The 21,127-nt window shown below is 39.8% G+C and overlaps 1 long non-coding RNA gene across 1 annotated transcript; it reads right to left on the bottom strand.

Annotated features, from left to right (window-relative positions):
• Positions 1 to 16,458: 16,458 nt before the first annotated feature.
• On the bottom strand, positions 16,459 to 18,115 carry LOC120573337. Its single transcript, XR_005641689.1, has 2 exons — positions 17,964 to 18,115; positions 16,459 to 17,665 (listed from the first exon to the last, which is right to left on the bottom strand). It is a non-coding gene; the product is annotated as an uncharacterized LOC120573337 (long non-coding RNA).
• Positions 18,116 to 21,127: the final 3,012 nt, after the last annotated feature.

Here is a 21,127-nt window from a genome sequence, read left to right on the forward strand (position 1 = left end):
CAAGAGCACCGGTACCTACTGGTGTTAATTCTCAGGATCAGTTTCAAACATCACTTCATGAAACATGTGTAACCCCTCCTTTACAATATTCATAATATATCTGATATAAAAATCAAACATGAGAAGGAATGTGGGCCATCAGTGCATTTCAAAGCAGCTTGTTCCCTGTATATAGTCTCGCTTTGCCAGACCTTCCTCCACTGCGGTGCTGTTGAGGGTCTGGTTAGTCCACACAACATTCTGAGATGGGAGAAAAACGTGTTCTGCTTTATATGCATTTCTTTAAACCAATGGCAATCGTCTTGGGCAGTGCTAAGCACCGGGGAAAGCCCCGGTGTTGCTGCAAAATAGCCTCGGGAAGGAATTTGTTTTGGTGGAACGTGTACGTTCTAAAGTTGGAAAAATAGTCTAGCTAGCTGTCTGGATTTACCCTGCAGAGATCTGTGAAAAGTTTAACCATAGTCCCCATAAATCCACTGGAGTTTAAAATATCAACACAAAGAAAGCCTAAGGCAACAGATAGCTGGCCAAAATGAGTGAAATCCAGTGAAATTTCCTTTGCCAATGGAGAAATCACGGAAGTTGAACATCGAGGATATAGACTACCCTGTATATACTGTACATTAAATGTTTAAATAAATACCCAGGTTTCAACTTCTGTCACGTTTCCAGTTGAACAATCAGACAGTAGACCTGCTTCTTTCTGTACATTCTGTGTATGAAAACCATGAGTTGTTTCTGTCTAGATAGAAAGTCGCTTACAAAGAGCAAAGTGCACTGTTGCAATGTTACGTCTGTTACACAACAGTTGTACTTGAACTGTGAAGTACTTTAGGTTTAAGTCAACAAAATGAAACAACCTGGATTTATCCAAGGTTTACATTTCTGTTCTGGAAATTAGTACATTTTAGTACATATTTAGAAGATATTGCACCATTTGCATATTTAAATATAACATTTCAGTAAAGTTGTAATACAAACAATAATTGTCTTATTGTAAATAATCGACTGTGGTAGTTTTATGCTGATATCCGTTAAATATTTCCCCTATTCACCTGTAGTGTCTTCCCTTAAAATCATGTGATGAGAAAGTTTAAATTATGCTGACATTAATGCATAAATCATTGTATTTCCTACTTCATCTAACCTCTGACAGTGAGCCATCTCTCTGGTGATGCCCCGACTAAAATGATCACACACATGTAGAGACCTTCATCAGCCTTGGACACTGCAGGGATGGTCATCTGCCCCGTGATTGCTGCACCGACAGGAGATCTGTCCTTCAGGAAGATGCTGGCCCACAGGTTGGAAGAGTTGCTTTGAGTAGTGCAGCGCAGAGTCACAGATTCTCATTCCATCACAGGAAACACAGGACTCTCCGGGATCACATTGCTGTCTTCAAAATGCAAGAGAAAGGGTTGAAGAATTGAAGAAAAAGACTCCTCTGAATGTTAGGATTAGTGGTTAGTACCCTATGTAGCCTTTGCAGCCTTTAAGAGAAAAGTATATGCCACCATAAGTTTGCTGAGAGGGTCCATTTGCAGATTATAACTTTGGACACCAGAGGGCATTGTTGTGACCTTTTCCTGTTAAACTAAGCCAGGTGCATCTTGGTCTTTCTTTTTTGTTCAACAACCAGAACAATATCGGCTAAAAAATTATTTACAAAAACAAAGTATGTAATGGTTTTATGGTGAAGCAGTCACAGGAGATGAAATGTGATTGTTCATCAAATTGTTAAAAAAATAATAAAAAATGACAAGTAATTATGTTGTGTTTGGTATTTAACCCCACAAGCTACATGCTTCATTAAGTGTTCTGCTACAGTAAATGTCTCATTAGCAGGTTTTTGTTGTGAAGGAAAAACATCCCTCCTGCCTCCAGTGATGAACTAACCGGTAACGGTGATGTTGGCAGCTGGACTCTTCTCTCCAGATGTGGACTCACACCAGTACTCCCCACTGTTCCACTGGTAGGCTTCATTGATGATGCAGGTTGACACCTGCAGAAAGCCCTAGTCATGTCCGCACTCTGAAACTCCTCAGACTGTTTTGGCCTCTACGCTCCATCCAGAGGATTTACTGTTCTCTTCACAGCTCAGAGAGAAAGACTCCTACTCAAAGAACTGAGATCTGTTGGGAGAGACTTTGAGAAAGGCTGCAGAGAAAGACAAAAAAAAGAAATTACTTAGTTCCAATTGTTAACCCTATATCAATTTGTTCAGTATGAGTATCAGAGATCAATTAATATGTCCATTAACTAAACCCCTTTAACCACTTTCACTTAAAGAGAACACATTATCAAAATAAGAAAAATTTAAGGCTATGACTTCCCCTTTATTTTACACTTAATTTAGAAATACTTGAAAAATCCATTAATTAATTCAAACCAAATGTGAGATGAATTTATCCATTGTAACATATAAAAGGTTTTAGGAGTTTTTAAGGGTTAAAAACGCCATCCCTGAAGTCTTCAAGGTATAAATTGTGGGATAGCTTTCATGTTATTGTTTTTCTTAGGGCCCTTAAATGGTGCAGATGATCCGTTAAGAATAACTTATATCCCAGTTCACTGTTTAACACGTTAATCATCCTCTCAAAATCCCATTTAAACCTTAATCAGGTTACTTTAATGGGTAAATAAATTTTATAGTTAAAAACATAAGGAATTTATTTTCCCAGTAATCAAAAAACTCTGTCTGTAAAACGGAGTTCTTAGGTACACGAGGTAAGCACCACAAAGAGTAACAAACTATATAGTCAGCCTGGTCTCACAGAATTCCGTGAAATTATCACGAACTGTTAACACCGCATTACGTGGTGGTGGCACGGAATGTGTGAAAATTCCGTGGTGGCCAAAACAATGCCAATGTAAAGTCAATGAGAAGATGATGTAGCAATCGGAGTGACTACGGTAGCGAGTACTATGAAAGGCCGAAAATCCGCGTAAGGAGGTTGGTTGGGGTGGTGGATCGGTCAAACACAGGACTTTCACCTGGGAGACCGGAGATCGTGTCTCGAATTCTTCTGTGGTCCCATCACAGAATTTTTTGCGATTCCGTGAAACTGCCACAGATTTTGAGTTAAGTTGTTCATTTCACGGAATTCTGTGACATCAGGTTGATATAGTTTAAATGTTAGAATGTAAATGTTCTTTTTCTGAAGACAAGTATTACAGTTTTTTCCAACTGCTTACAGATAAAATCTTTTCATGTCACACGATTTTTGAAACCTCTCACTCAAAGTGCAAAACTACACAGCAAATCTCCAAAACCATAAGCTATTTCTCAGCCTTTCACTCAGTTTTCAATTGCATAAAACACTTTTTTCAAAACATTACACCCAATTCTCTACTTAAGACACAAAAATCTAACAGGAAGTGACTTGCTATCCATTTCTAAACACAACCAATCAAAATGCTACACTTATTTACCAGGGCACACACACACTTCTCACATTTGCAAACACATTATGTCATAACTGAACACTAACCAATCATTGCTTTAGTATAGGCCTATACAGAGGTCAAAGGTCAGATTACCTGTTTTGAACAATAGATGCCAACAATAGACAGAGAGCAAGGGGAGTAGGAGGGAGAGACAGGGGATAACAACGAGGAGGAGGAGGAGGAGGAGGAGGGAAGAAGAGTAAGAAGGAGAGCCATCTCTGATGAGATCAGGGAGAGAAGCCCATCTTGAGTCGCTTTACAGTGGCGTCCATACTGCATGCAACTATCTAATGACTATTTCAGCATTACAAATCAATCAGACTTTGTTTTGCACAAAGTGCATACAATTCTGTCCCCCCCCCCCCCCCCCCCTGTCCCGACACAAGCACGGACAAACACTCACAACACACGCGCACACACACACACACACACACACACACACGCACACACACATAAAATATGTGTGTGTGCATAAAAATGATACCTTTGGTTTACATATGTTTGTACTTGTATTTTCTTGTTTGATGCTACTGTATACAACACTGAGCTACTCTTACAAACGTAACGTTGTGCCCAATAAATATTTTCTGTTTTGCTGTAACATTACATTGTTTTTTACAGTGCACTTTTCAACCACTTTCAGCAGATTTACTTTCTCTCTAGAACATTGTAAATGTAGTTATAAGCCTATGAAAGACCAAAGAGCTTTAGATTTAGAACAACAGTGTGTACATGATATATCCAAAAATTTACTATTATGAAAAAAGTGTTTGCCATTTGATGCAAATGCTTCATTTTGAGATGTGTTTATGGTATTTTGAATGCAGTGTTTTTATTTTGAAGGAGATGTGAGGCATTTAGCATTTTGTGTGTGCAGTTTTAGGAATTGTGTGTAGAGTTTTGAAAAAAGGAGACATAGTTTTGAAAACGTGTGTAAGCAGTTGGAAAAAACTGTAATTCTCCACTAGAACTTCTGTATTACAAAAAAATTGTTTATTATCAACCTTTTAAGTTAGACTGTAACAAGTACAGTATATTATTAAAGTAAAGGCAAGTTGTTTCTCACGGAGTATGAGGAGGAAACCTGTGAACTCCATCCTGTCTCGATGCTGTCTGACCGTCAAACCATATAAAGAGGTTATGATGGTTAATAATACCTGACGTGTGACACGTGTGTGTGGTATCAACATGACGGTGTGAGAGAGTGAGCTTTGAACCACAGATAAACTGTTATTTCCATCTCAGCTCAAGAAAACACATAGAATAGAAATAGAATAGATCACCTGGTTCAATCCTTTTTTGTCTCAGAATCAACATTTAATCTGCAACAATTGTTCATCAGGGGTCGTACAGCTTCACCACACAGCGTTTTTATATTAAGATATGAAGAACAGCCACATTGTCTCTGTACAGGAGTGCAGCTTGTGCAAAAAAACTTCCTGAACACGCTCTGTGGTTGCGTGTTTTCAGACAGAACACACACACACAAACTTATACATATGTATTTAAGACATCGACTGATGTTTCATGATTAAATAAACACACACAGACTGTGGTGCTGACTGCTCACAGTTTTGTGCACCTGCATCATAAGTCGCTCTTTTTTAGAGTCATGGCTGAAACAGCAGCAAAGTGGATTGTATGAACATTACCACCATTCAAAAATCATAAAAAGCAAAGAATTAGTTAAAGTGGAACAATAAGAAAGTCACTATTACAGCCACATCAACAAGAAAGCCAAGAAAGCCAGTTTAATCAGAATAATTAGTTTTTGATTAAAATGTTTTGTTCAAGAAAACTAATTTTCAGATTTAGAAAACAGTGTGTGGCTAAACCTAAAAATATATTAATTAGTAAGTTAAACTTTAAACAAAACATGTTGGTTGTCCAATGCTCAGTTCCACTATGAGTGTCTTTGTGCACATCTGAACTTTGAGCCTGTTGCTAGGTAATTGATCACTAGTATATAATATTGCAACTGCAATAAAAAAACAGGAGCAATAAGGATTTATTTGTTGTCTAGCAATTCAAGAATAGGGGTGGTCATGAGATAGATGTGTTAGATCTGCTATCTTACTGCAGGGGCCAGAACAAGATTTAAAAGACAGGTCAATTTTGTTATGCTGGAGATTTGTGTCTGCAAATTGCAACATTCAATGGTCATTACAGCACATCTGTAGCAGCACTGTGGTCAATGTGAGATTGGCCTTGTGTTACAATGTACTAGTGCTGGTTGATATTTTTCTGCAGCAGTCGTGGAAAATAGTAATATAGAATATTTACTCAAGTGGTGTATTAATACATTGTGCAGTCCCTCCAGGATTTTGGCGATGTTGTGATCGCAACAATTCACCAAATTCAACCAATCACCATGAATTTTGTGCGACTCGCACTTTTGACCAATCACCGCAACTTTTCCTCAAATTTGACCAATAACCAGAGTTTCCCACGGCTTCAACCAATCACAGCAGCCCCACGTGCTGGACGGTGTCAGCCAATGACCAGCGGGAGTGAGAATGGGTTGACGTAACACACAGACCTCGGCCAATAAATTTCTTTGTTTCTGATACGAAGACGGTGAACATGTGTGACACGAACATCTCACATTTACCAACAAAACGTACAGCGAAAGACATGCTACATGTGCAAAACATTTCAGACCACCCTGCCAACCTGTATACATTTTAACATCAATGTACGCTGTAATGTTTTTTCACTTTAAAGTCGCTGAAAGCTGCTGCTGTTTCAATCCCAGCCTGGTCTCATAGAATTCCGACAATTATCACAAACTGTTATCACAGCATAGAAAACAATGCCAAAGTCAATGAGAAGATGACGTAGCATTAAGAGCGACTACAGTAGCGAGTAGTATGAAAGCCCGAAAATCCGATAGGGAGGTTGGTTTGGGGGTGGATGGGTCAAACATCACAGGACTTTCACCCAGGAGACCGGAGATTGTGTGACCGTCCCGTTGTTGTCCCGTGTCCCGTTATTGTTTTCCTAAACCCAACCGTCCCGTTGTTGTCCCATGTGTCATTGAAACATAAGCCCACCCACAATCTTTTCCTTAACTTAAGGGTGGGGTCCATTACATGGAATTCTTCCATGGGCCCCTCAAGTAATTTTAACGGGCTGTGTTCATTTCACGGAATTTTTCTTTGGGCCAATAACGGAATTTTCGGCCATTCTGTGAAACTGTCACAGATTTTGAGTTATAGGGGCGTGGTTCATTTCACAGAATTCTGTGAAATCAGGTTGTTCAATTCCTGTCGGCTCTATGTAGCGGGCGGGGCTGCTGCTCAGTTCCCCCGCGACTGATGCATGCACACAGACAAACACATGGTGGATGCAGGAAAAACGTGGATGAGACCTACAGGATGACCTAAATTGAGGACAACTACGTTGTATTGTAAGTGCAGTGATAAGTTAAAGTCCAATAAGTACTTCATCAAACCGTATGAATGTATGTCCCAGGGCAGGATAGGAAATGAACTAATAATGTAAAGATCAACAAGCCACTGACAGCGACAGATATGTTCATATTTGATTAATTCAATGAATTATAATTTCATATTATACCAACATTTGCAACATCCTGAGCCTTTTTGTTAAGGTTCCTAGGAAAACTCAGCCCACAGTAATTGTATTCTCCCCAAAACAAGTTTCCTTTTTATTTTTAAAGAACTATACAAAAAGGCTTTTTACTGTCTCTCACAACTTCATTGCAACAAACATGCAAAGTACATGCACCTCATGAGAGCATATAGAACAAAACACTTGACTTATCATTCATACATTACACCTGGGTGGCAGTTGTGTACTCTTCGTACGTCTTGTATCAAAGAAATGCGTACTCTTTTATATTTGGCTCCAACCAGCTGTTTATTACCTGATGATTAGTCTATATCCTTGACGTCGAACTTCCGGGATTGCTCCGTCGCCCGGAAAACCCACGGATTTCATTCATTTAGGCCGGATATCCGTTGCTTTGGGCTTCCTTTGTGTTGGCTTTTTAAACTCTGGTGGATTTAAGAGGACTATGGTTAATCTTTTGTCAGATCTCTGCAGCTAGCTATACTTTCTGTCCAATCTGAGTTTTCTGTTGCACGAGTAAAACAACTTTTGAACGCCATATGTTCCACCAAAATAAGTTCCTTCCGAGCCTATTTTGCAGTGCCACCGTGGCTTTTTGTCTAGTGCTTAGCACCACCCAAAACGATTGTGATTGGTTTAAAGAAATGCCAATAAACCAGAGCACGCGTTTTCCTCCTATCCTCAAATGCTGTGTGGAGTAGTTGTGTGCAATATGGCAATATTATGGAATACACAACAGCAACGAGTACTGGAACACCAACAATCAGGCCAGCAGAGCCACGCCACAGCCATGGGAATACAGTCAGAAGTAAATCCGGATTGGCCCAATTTAGATGGTGTATCATGTGCTGAGGAGGCTCAGCAGAACTCATTGGGCAGGATCAACACTCATTAAATCAATTCGAAAATGTATCTAATTAATGAATCCTGCAACCTTTTGACTTAGGTTTCTACCAGTGGTTGTTTAAATAAGGCATTATGATAGACAAAGAAAAGTTTTACTGATGTGTGTGTTAGTTTTATGACGGGTGCAACAATGCAGAGACAAAAACAATTAACTAAAGTACTCAATTTTCATCAGATCATGAGGCATTCTGGATTTCTGAAAAAAATATTTTCTGTAAACAAGCAACAACATGTAAACTAGGAATAGATCATATGGACAGCAAAAGCAAAAAATAAATATAATCACAATTATATAGTTTGTTAACCAAAAGTAAAGAAGAAGTGAAAGTATCTGAATGACTGCAGAGGGCAGAGTAGGACTACTTTGACAAGTTTATACTCCTGCGGGCGTGCAGAGTCCTGCAGGATGGAGGATACATCCACTATTATGTAATAAACATATCGTAATATCATAAATACAAAGATCATATTATGCATTGATATCAATCCCCTCAGGAATCTATAATAGTGAGGACTATCTCTAAGTGTTTGAGCAAGACATTAAGTACTTATTTAGAGTTTGAGAGACCTCTCCTGGTTTATTTTGAGAAGAAGGTCTATCTTCCCAAGAAAAACAATACCAAACACTATCAGTCATTTCTACAAAACCTCCATTTCACCTCCTGGACACTGCCAAAGTACTCTTGAGCAAGGCACCAAACTCCCAACTGCTCGGGCGCTCCTCCAAGGAGCAGTCCCTCACTCTGACATCTCTCTATTAGTGTGTTTAGCATGTATAGGTCCTGAGTATGTTTGTAATTCAGGCCTGTGTTCAATGTGTGTGCAACTGTAATAACAGAGTGAAAATTGTGAATTTCCCCTCGCAGGATAAATAAAGGCATTCTTCTTGTTCTTGTTCTTGTAAAAACGGCTATAAGGACTTATGTTTACATTTAACTGGCAAAGAGCTCTAGTGGCTGAGTGAAATATGACTGGAGCAAGTAGTGTCACATTGTTCCAGAGCCTCATGACTTTATAGTGAGAAGGTTTGGGTGGAAGAAAAGCTTTTGTAAAATTAGGCTAACGATTGTGTCACATAGTAGAGGAATTACCGTTATAGTACAGGAGAAGCTTGCAGGCAGTTTCGACTTGCATGAGCTGGTTAGGTTTAATTACTAACGTTAACTAGCATTTTAGTTAGCAACAATTAGCCTCTGCCCATGTTATCTCCTTACATATACCTATGTCACGGGTCGGAAGTTTATTTTTATTTGTGCATGCTATTATTGGATTTGCTGTGGTTTTATTTGCTGTGGTTTTATATTTTATAGTGCATGCTTTTATTCTGAAATGTGTGGTGGTTTTTAATGTTGACTTCCGCCAGTGAACATTTTAGCAGGCCTAATCAGGCTAATGACTTTCACCTGGGAGTGAGAGGGGGTTGATTGGCCTTTGTATAAAAAGGAAAGAGGCCATAGTGAACATGAAGGGAGGCCTGAGAGCACATCAGTGAAGACGCTGAAGATCGACAGAGCATTCGAACAGGTGGTGAAGCAGACAGGAGATCTGACGAAGACACACAGAAAAACAACCTTAGAGCGCCCTGAAGCTACAGCGAGGAGACACAAACACTGACCCCTAGTGGCGAAAAGTGGGAGAGTGTGAAACCTCTCCCTCCCGCGTTATGCCCGAGGAAAGCCGCGCAAGGAAAGGAAATTGGTTGCCAGCAGAACCCTGTGGACATTTTAAAGTCAAGTCTCCCGTTCTGTTTGGACTGTTTTAGTTTGATTTTTTAGTTAGTTGTTTTTATTTTTTTAAATCCTTTTTTAAGTAATTATTGTTTTATCCTTTTTGTTAAAATATTACTCCTCTATTTGTTTTTAAATACACTGTCTTACTGCTCTCCCCGGCACAAAGAACCTGTCTTTAATCTTTTACCTTAATTTGAATTACTGTAGTTTTAAAGAGGTCCTAGGCCTCAGTATCAAAACCTAGGTGGCGTTGTCGGCCCTCTTTTACATCATTTTTATATTGGATATTTTAGCTTGAATGCGCCTACCCCCTCGCCTCAGTAATGCTAGCTCACGGAAAAGTGCTTCTAATATCCTTCACTGGTCTCCGTCCAGAGACACGTGCTCTGTTGGTCCATTTTTAAATACTGTCTATGACACAAACAGGCTATTTAACCCCAAGATGGGGGTAGTGAAACTTGGTTGCAATACCACGCGACTATGGGGTAGCTGTCAGCTGATCTGTAAAAGCACACTTTAGAGAAAGAAAGACACTTGGAATCTTGATTTTCGAGGAAGTGCTAATAACCAATCTAACTCTAACCTACATTCTCTAACCTAACTTGACGTTATGGCGCGGGTCTGAGAAGTTGTCTAAGGAGGGAAAGTTTATTATCCAGCCTCTTGTGGGCCAACAGCTGAGGCCTGGACTACGAAGCAGGATTTGGCGTTAGCAACGCTAACTTAACGGCTCAACCCAGGATTTTCTGTACTACGAAGGTGGATTAGTTGTTATCGGGTTCACTCGTCGGTGTAACTCATGCTGAACACCTAACCTGGTCGGGAGCAGGTTAAGTTGGAGATCAGAGATCAATCGGTGTAAAAGCACCGCCTACTGACCAATCAATACTCGATTGATAACGGCGTCACCGTTCTTATAGAAAATCAGGCGGAGCTCGGTGCAGAGAGAGAGAGAGAGAGAGAGAGAGAGAGGGGGAGAGGGGTGCGCTCCTAAAAGTTAAAACATTTAGAAACCAACAACCCCGTTAACATGGGTATTTTTATGAAATATAGCCTATATATAATGCAAGGGAATTCCATATCAGCTTCTTGAGCCATGTCGCGTAATGCGCACCATCGGTTTGAATTATGTTTTTATATTTTTATTTGCTCTCATGATTGCTCCCACTGCCAGGGTTGCAACTGAAATAAAATGCTAAAGCAACGACAGTTAATGCAAAGCACAAGTGTAATTATGGTCAGATCTTGGTCCTGACTGATGGGGAAGTGATATTGGAGTTGTGATTTAAGCATCTACAGCGTTGGCTATTTTTTCTTTTTGCCAGCTTTCCTTCCTGTTTTAGGAAGCAGCGACTGTTTTGCGTTTTCCCGGAAAACCGAGTCTGTGTTCTTCATATTTATGGTGAATTATAATTTGCTCTTCTTATATATAACATGCAGCTCTGGTAGATGTTTTGCGATTGGTCGGGTGCGCAAACACCGCCTCTTTTATGTGAACGCGCTCGTCTCTAGATTGGACAAACCTGGGTTGATTGAACTTGTTGATAACCACCTTCGTGACACCGGTTATCAGGGACCGCAGTTGTTAGGGTTATTGGAAGCCGGATTACTGAAAGAAATCCAGGCCATGTTGGTCTTGCTTCGTAATACAGGCCTCTGATATTCTTGCGGCAATAATAACCAATCCTTCTGTCTACACAGGGCCATGAGGTAAGAGTCTCATTGCGTCGCGGTGCCGTGAATGGAAGTAAATAACTTCTCTGGCGGGCCGGAGATAGCAGGGTAGCAATTACAGTTTCAATAAGCTTACAGTATCAAACACAACATACAGTATATCAACAAGAACCGTGATCCAGTACTTTCACAGCAATAAATTGGACTCTGTGGCCACAATCATATTAATGCAACAGTAGCACTTACTAATTAATCACATTCAATGCAGTAACAAGTTGCAGCAATAATTAATTAATTATTAATTATATAAAGCATTAATAACACAGAGCTATATTCCTCTGCCCAGAAACTTCAGCCTCCTTACTGTGTGTTTTCCCATTTTTTGGTTCCATAGATGCTCCACGGTAAACAAAAACAGATCAGACTCTCACTCGTCAGTGATTCACAGAAAAAAAATGGTTTCTCTCCAAAGGTAGCAAAGAACCAGTTCAGTCGGCTTGATAAGAAAAGCGTTGTCCCTCTTGTTAAATTTCTTGTAGCGAAAACATTGTTTTCTCTTCTGCAGAGATGAAACACTGATGCATGTTTCCACAGGATCCACAGGAGGGTACGGAGCCCCAGACATGACATGTGGGAAAATAAATAAATTGTGGCCACAATATAGGTATAATGTGCGCACGAAATACTAATTTGTTTCCACAACATACTAATTGCGTGGCCATGAAATAGTATTTCGTGGCGCATTATATACCATATTGTGGTCACGAAATAGATATAACGTCGCACGAAATACTAATTTGTGGCCACGAATATATTACTTCGTGCGACATTATACCATATTGTGGCCACGAAATAGGTATAACGTACACGTAAATACTAATTTGTCCCACGGAATACTATTGTGCGCGTAATACTATTGTTGTGCGTATGTTTTAATATCATGCCCATGAATTACCTGGACACCGGTAGAAGCAGGGAGATTTACACCTGCGTAAGGTGAGTGTCTTTTCTTATTCTGTTATCATCAATATGTTGTTGCACAGCATTTTAATCATGCGGTTATTTATATTTTATATTTTGTTTCAACGGGCAGCCTTAATGCCTAATGACGTCTGCGCTGCACTTACCAACTTAATCCCGCATTAGCTTAAACGTTTTTGTTAGTATGAGGCCGTAAAGCCATGCTTGTTTGTGTCTAGGAGCTGCAACACACTACGGAGTGCTGAATTGTTTAAATAATAAACTTTGAAATAGTTTGAATTGTTTAATGTGTCACATTACTGTAGCCAGTGTTGTGCCTGGCTAAAGCACGTGAACTGAACGCATTACTGCCTGATGAACGTTACTGTGAACTCGTTCATTCTGGTGTCTGTGAACGCCACGCTCTCTCAGTTTAACTTCGTCCAATAGATTTCTATAGAGCCTTCCAGGAGAAGACCCGGCTAAAACACACCGTAAACAGGCCGCTTCATATGTAGCGGAAAAAACACCCAATCTGGCAACACGAGCCACCGGCGGCGCCACAGTCGTGTATCAAAACAAAAAGCAAGTTTTTTGTTTGAACTATGAAACTTTAAAACTTTAAACTTTAAAATGTGTGAACTGAACTTTGAACTAGTTCATGTAGAAAGTGAACTTTCCCAACACTGACTGTAGCAGGAATAATGTTAATGAAGCCTGGCAGGGCAAACCTATGGAGTAGGAGAAGCAAATCTCCCAAAAAGAATAAATAAAATGACTAAAAAAAGATGAGGCTATGGAGGGATACTGAGTGGTTTCTGTTATACCTCGTTTATAAGTTTGCGTTATGCTCTCAAAGATTGAACAACATATTTGTCCAAAACTTTGTTTGAATTTTCAGGGTATTATGAAGATATTTTTCCAATTAGTAGTGCTATTAGTCAGACTAGTGTGACTCTAATAAGTACAGTATATGATACTATTATTTTTATTTCCTGTGGTTTACAGGTGAAAGCATGGATGCTTTCGAGAAGATTTTTGAAGGGGCAGCCAAATTGAAGAGGGATGTGATTCAGAAACTTCAAGATGAAAATGTAAGCCACTAGTTGCTGTGTATGCTTTTGTCAAGTATGTATGTTAAGAACATGCACACCAGAACAGGCATACTGAATGTGCAATGCAAATTGGGCCGCATTCAGTTTTTTAAAACATTCATTTGACAGCAAAAGTGTACACACTCTAAGAAATGTTACATGTTTTATGTAATGAAATCAAATACAAGAAAAATTATTAATAACTACACCCTTTACTGAAGCTATATCCTACATTCCTTAAATATACATTGACATTATATTCTAAGATGTATGGCATTCATTCCTTTATTGATTTAGAGTATCTTATATTTTTTCAGATTGATGAAACTGTCATTCCACTAATGACAGACAGTGACCTGGCCAAGTACATCCCTAAAGCTGGGGATAGAGTCTCCACTGTGGCCTTTTGCAGACAAGCAGCACTAACACAACAAGCACCATCCAGGAAAGAAACCATCCTATCAAGGCTACGTCAAAGACTCTCCGGAACTGAGGGGACACCTAGAGCTCCACAAAACAAATCATCTAAGTGGGCAGGAAATGCAAATGCCAAACGGAAAGTGAGGCGGGTTGAGGTTGGCTGGATGGATTTCGATGTGAAAGAGCAAAGGTACAAACAGGTAAAGTCTGTAAGCGGTTGGAGAACCAGGCATCTCTCTGTTGACAAAGATGAAACAGTAGCAGATATCAAAGTTATGGCTGAAAATCTTTTTCTTCCCCAATGGCCTTTCCCAAAAAAAAAAAATCTTTCCCACTATTCAACTCATATTGAGAGCTCCCAGATACATGTTAAGATGTCCAATAGAGTAGAAGAGTTGTATAACCAAAGCAAGGTCAAAATTCTCAGACTTTATTTGTGCACCAAAAGAAAACAGGACCGCAGCCCCCGCGTAGGAGAGGAGGATGATCTCTCAGTAACCCAGCCCCCATTGATAGATCTCACTGAACATGAACAGAAACAGGCTGTTGAAGATCTGTTGGTGGAAAACAGAAATTCAGAGTCCCCAAATGTCGATGAAACTAATTATGGAGCTTCCTCAAGTGAAGACTTGGAACTGAATGACACATTACCGTGGGATGGTCTGCTAACTCTGGGTTCTGAGGCAGTTATTATCATAAGTGGGGATGACAGGTTGGATGTAACTGTGGATGAACCAAACCTTGAAACACCACACAAAGAGGATGATGTACCTTATCAAACAGTGGATGAGTTACTGTCTGATCCAGTGCTTGCAGGGGAGACCAATGTTCCAGCCCAAGCACTTCCTGAACCACAACCTTCTCCTGTAACGCTGATTGTAAGAAGAGGTCACTGTCTTGGTGACTTGATCAGTGCCTTCAAGGACCCAAACATTCTTACAACCGAGGTCAACATCAAAATGCGTTTACCAAATGGAGAGCTTGAACAGGGTGAAGGAATTGGTGTTTTGCGAGATTGCCTGACAGAATTTTGGATGGATTTCTATGACAGCTGCACACTGGGGGTTGAGGTTAAAGTCCCCTTCATCAGACATGACTTTCAGTGTGAAGAATGGCAGGCTGTAGCTAGAGTGTTTGTACTAGGGTGGAAACAAGCTGGTTACTTCCCAGTGAAACTTGCAGTACCATTTCTGGAAGAGGTATTGTATAGCTCGACAACCAGTAGTTTCAAGGATTCCCTTGCTTATGCATTATCACAAGAGGAAAGAGCTATCCTTTTGAAGGCTTTGGAGGACTTTCATTCAGTGGATACAGATGAACTTCTCGATGTACTCGATGCATATGAATGCAAGCAAGTCCCTAACAAGGACACACTGCTCCCTGTTTTAGCACAGATAGGACACAAAGTAATCATCCAGGCCCCAATGTATGTCATTAAGTGTTGGCGTCCTGTTGTGGGCTCTATAGCCAGTTTACTGCCACCAGAGGGTCTGCATCATTACATTGCACAAAAAAAACCAACTGCAAAAACAGTGAAGCAGCTTCTAAAATTCCCAGAGGAGATGACAACAGCCCAATCAACAGTTTCTCAGTATCTGAAAAGGAGTGTACGGGGAAATTGATCGCAACACTCTTCAGCTCTTCCTTCGGTTCTGTACAGGATCCGATCTCCTGGATAAGGCCATACTGATTGAGTTCATGGAAACCACTGATTTCCTCCGCAGACCACAGTCCCACACATGTGGATGTGTATTAAAGCTGCCGACTGGTTACCACAGCTACCCAGATTTCCGTAGTGAATTTAACAATATTCTCACAAGCTCAATGTGGGTAATGGATGTGGTGTAGGTAATAATACCAACAATAACACAACGGATGTGACAGCTCCTTGACTGGATGGTGCTGTTATTTTAGCTCTGTAGTTCTGTGAGCCTCTTATGTGGGTCATTTTATTTCATCTGCTCTGAAAGTAGTTGCTGTGTTCTTTCACATTCAAATGGTTAAAGGGATAGTTTATAGTTATATGAAGTATTTATCTCTAGTCAGTGTTTACCTGCAGTAGACAGTGCTCAGCACTCTGTTTGTAGATGCAGAGCATAGTGCAGGAACAGAAAACATATTTAAGCCACCTAAAAGAACCACCACTTTTAAAAAATCATCTGAACGCTATGTTTGAAATATTTTCAGCTTCACCTGGTCATAAAACAAATGTTTCTTTTAACAGTAAAGCTCCTGTATTGTGTAGGTTCATTTGTACCTGCTGCATACTATTCCTCCAGTTAGTGCCAAAAGAAACATATGTTTAAGTCTAGGTAAAGCCCTGACAATATTCCAAGTAAAGTGTACAGTTAAACTGTTTTGGAAGTGGGACTTCTTTTAGGTGGCCTAAATAATGTTTTTGTTGCTGTGTTACTGCCTCTGTTGTTAGCAGTGTATCACTCTGCTTTTAAAAACTGGGAGCTTACTGACCACTGTCTACTGCAGGTAATATAGTGATAATGTACCTCATACTACCTCACTTAAAAAAACAAATTATCCCATTTGTGTTGTTACAATGTTGTTTGTAGCAACCCCATCAGAAACAAGAATGTGAGCCTTGACTGATCGTTTTAAGGTCTTTAAAACTGAGTGAGTTGTTTACACAAGTTGTTTACACTTTATTTCAAGTAACATTATTTTGTAACTATGAACCTGGCTAACAGGAGGCTTGGAACACAGTTCCTATCCTGTTATTATTCGTGTTAGTGTACATACAAAATACATGTGTTGCTTTCAGTTATAGTGTATTTTAAAAAAGGTCAATAAACTTTTCAAGTTTGTACAAAAGTTTGATGTCATCTCTGTTACATTCTATACATCTGCACGCTTTTCTTACAACATTGTTTTATACATGCTGTGATTTGTTAGAGGACACAATTTATCCACCGTGGGATTGTTTTGGTTTAATTATTCAGTTTTATTCTTGTCCACCATTATTTAAACATTAGTCTTGCATTGCCAGACCTATTTCCACAGCGCTGCGGAGAAAGAACATCATAATGCATGTACATAGGTCTTCTTGTTTAATTGATCATAACAATATATTTGTGTTGTCATTACCAGTCTGTGGGGTTGCTGTCCAGGGTGCTACTGTCCTTGTTAGAGATGAATACATTTTTTTCTGTTAGCATTTGCAGACAGTTTTAATCACACACTAGCTGATGCCGGTAAGAAGTCTGTTTATGTTGATTTTTTTTTTTACTTAACTCTAAAGCAGAATACCAAAAACACATAACAAACATAGCTTTAAATGATATGAACATAAGTATTGTAGCAGTTGTAGTGTTTACAGTTTGACAAGATAATACCAATATGGATCAGCATGAAGGATTATAATTCTAGCTAACAATAGCTATCAGGATGAGTTCAACTATTGACAGATTGCTAAAACAGTATGGTATAAGGTCTTTTCTGATTATTTTGTTTCCAACAAAGGCACAAGAAAAACAAGATATTTCTTGACTAAGCTGCCAGCTCAAATAACTGTGGACGAATCGAGTCCCTCAGCTGAACATATAAATCAAGTGACTGGGACATGGTAGATGGGTACTCCAAGCCTGATTCCTCCATTGTTGTTGTGCACAAATCAAACACGTCCGCATCACATGGGACTGAACTTAAAAATGTGCAGCTGTCTTTACATGTGGTCAAATCTTCAGTAAGTGGAACAAGAAAATCTTCTGTCCCCCAAAGGTGAGGGGCCATGTACATGACATCAGGTATCCCACTGGGCACGTTAGTGTTCTTGGAGGGCCGTATACGGTGAGCATTCCAAACATCCCTTATATCATTTAATACCTCCTGTTGAAGAAACAATAACGATTAGGGGATTAGTAGGCCTACAAATTAGTACGCAATTCAAACATGGATTAAGTGAAATGCCCACAAAGCAGGGCTCCTGCCTTATATTGAGTAAGAAAAAATATAGTTTTTGTAAGCAAATCGTATTGTTAGCCTATATGTCTTCTTTCACAACAGTCTAAGAACCATCACTATCACAGATAAACATAAACGCAACTGGCCTACATTTCTAAGCTTACATGAAGGTAATGCAAGTTGACGGCAGAGGTTCTGATGCTTACTGTCATAATATATTTACCTGAATGACTGGCATGAAGCAGTACTGTGTTAAAGCTTTGTCCAGAAAATCCCCAGAGAAAAAACCCTCATCCTTCAGTTCTCCTAGAAGCGTGATCCATTGTTCGATTCCTTCTTTTCTCATCACTCCCCACCAGCTCTCAATTCTCTGGTTTGCTGTACTTGGCCCTGTGATGTAACTTCTCCGCGCTCTGTCATCTACATCATCTCTCCGTAGATACCGCTGAATGTCTCTAACCACCACTCTCTCTGTTCCCAAGTCTTTCTAGATGCAGCCTTTGGGCAGCCCCGCACAGCTCCACTGCTTCCACAAAGTAGCCCCCAATAACTTTCGGTCGCTGTTCGTGAAGGCGGCCCGCAGCCAAATTATATTGCGCGAGAAGCCATCGATGCAGCCATTAATGCATATTCCGTATGGCTTCAATTTGTCGTATGAGTCTATGTGCCACACAAAGTTAGGTCCTTGAGCAAAATACTGCCTCCTTCTGAGACGTCTGGTCTGGCGAGCTTGGGAGCCGATGGGGTCCAGTAGAGAGAGGAGGATCCTGACGTCTTCTTTTCTTATAGAGATGCCTTGTTGTATACACTTTGTATACATCCACCGGTAACCGTGATCCTTTCCAGGGCCTTTCAGTTGGTCAACAATGAAATCAATACCGGCTCCAAGTCGCATCCTACGGTAAAGCATCCGGGCTTTCAATATTCGGTTTAAATGCCTCTCTGTAATAACGATTCCTTGCAATACCAGGCTTTTTAGAATGTCTTTGTAACTCATTCCCAGCCTAAAATACAATTCAATCAAATCATCTCTGTCCATGACTGCATGTTTAGCTTGCTCTGTATAGCCTATGCCCCACACAGGTATAGCAGAACATGCCGCATTATAGTTAGCCACGTCATTATCCCTAAATTTTTATTTTGTGGCCACAAATTAGTATTTCGTGGCCACAAATTAGTATATTGTGGCCACAAATTAGTATTTTGTGCCGACAGGTATTGGCCACAAATTAGTATTTCGTAATAATAAATTGGTATTTTGTGCCCACAAATTAGTATTTCGCGTACACAATTAGCATTGCGTGGCCCACAAATTAGTATTTCGGCCACCAAATTAGCATTTCGTGCCCACAAATTAGTATTCGTGGCCACAAATGTATTTGTGGCCACAAATTAGTATATTGTGGCCACAAATTATTTTATTTTTTCAGATGTCATGTGGGGCTCCGGGTCGAGGAGGGTGTTCCCAGAACACCAAAAATAGTCCACTCGTCCGGAAAATGAAACTATTTAATTAGCGTACCAACGTTTGACTGCGTGCCTTCATTCAGCAACGGGATTGCAATTGAAAAGCACAGAGGAGAACACCCTTTAGCAGCTTTCGCGTGCAGTGGATGACAATGAGAAGTGGGTGACCAGAGTATTTATATCCCCGGTCACCTGGGCACGGACCCCTGCTGCATTCAAGGACCCCGGCCAATAGGGAATCAGAGTTCTTGAAGGTGACATGTAGGTGTGAACTACACTTCTGTAGTTCTTTTAGACCTCCGGCCATCTTTTCTCATGGAGGTGTGACTTTTAGGCTTTTACAGTTGCATGGAGGCCACATTCTCTTAGTTTGAAAAGGTCGCTCAGCCCTCATGTGGGACATGTGGTTTCCTTTGTCTCAGAGGTCACATGCTCTGAGATCTTTGTTTAAAAGATAGTGTTTAACCACACTGCTCGGTTCCCAACAGAGGTCACTTCTCATTTCCCACTTCCTGACAAAAACAGAGTTTTCTTTTAACCATATTTTACCCAAACCATGATATTTCCCTGGTTTTGATGGTGATTGTGATTTGCATTTATCCACCTGCTGCTGTGGGTTGGGCATCAGATCAGAAAACATATGGGCAGTTACAGACTATGTATTTTTATTGGTCCTCGTAAAAAAACACGCGGCTAGTTAATAACAGTGTTTATAACATCTCTTCAGTCTGAACAGCGTGGATCTTTATGCGAGATACATAACATGGTATGTGTTTATTCATTGATTTAGATTGAGAATATCGGGTTTTCGATTAAAACGTAGTTCTTTCGCTCTGGCTATTTAGCACTAAACCAGCAATAATTCAAACTGGACAAAGGATGTTCTCCATTAAAGTTTAAAATTTGTACCCGGAACGGAAATTTTGAATTTCCTTTGGTGGACGTTTTCTTTGGGCTTGTCATGAGCACAAGAAAATTTCAAAATGGCTAAAAAGTGAGTTTTTTATTATCATACTATATTTAGTATATATTTAGTCACATGGAGCTGTTTTTTCTATATGTTTTACTATATTTTAGAATAAAAACCCAAAGACTTCCAGGATCACAGCCATATTCGGATCAGCAGCCATATTCTCATCATGGGCCTACTACAGGCCCATGATGAGAATATGGCTGTATCTCAGACAACTACAGAGCACAATCAAGTATTTGTATTTCTGATATTCAAATGGAAGACATTTAAAAAACACAATGCTATCACGTTTGCTAACTTTGACTATAGTAAGTAGTATGGTAAGATTTTTTTAATGTGATCTAAAATTGTCAAAGTTGTACTGTTAAATACTTAACAAAAGTATGTCTGTACCAAATTTCAAGACTTAATACCAATCAGAACAAATGTGTGATTTTTCCTTATCATACTAAATACAGTCTTTGAAAGTTAATATATTAGTGTTGACTCTGGCTCTGAGGACAGCAGTGTCTGCCGCCTGTATACGTGAAAGGTACTGTCTTTCTGAACTATCTTCATTGGATATCTTCTGTACACTTACAAAGTCCGCAATGCTTCGGTTTACATGTATTTATGCTACGGTTGAAATGTGGTGCTATTTTGAGCCTTGTTAGTGGTATAGAAATAGCGATTTCTTTTTACTTTACCCGTGCCCGGACAACTAGCGTCATAAGGTAATTAGTGGTTTGCGCTAAAACTGGTCACATATGATTAGCATGAACACAGTACACCCAGGCGAAAAATGAACCTAAGGCCCTAGGTTCATTTTTGTGCCGGATTTGTCCTTTAAGGTCAGCCACCTGTCTTTGATCTCTACCAGTGAGATTATTATCTGCACTATAGCAGTTCTGCCTCACATAGATATTTCTAGATAGAAATTATTAAACCAGAAATAATGCAGACAGGAA

The sequence above is a fragment of the Perca fluviatilis genome, chromosome 14 (assembly GCF_010015445.1).
Source record: "Perca fluviatilis chromosome 14, GENO_Pfluv_1.0, whole genome shotgun sequence".
NCBI lineage: Eukaryota > Metazoa > Chordata > Actinopteri > Perciformes > Percidae > Perca > Perca fluviatilis.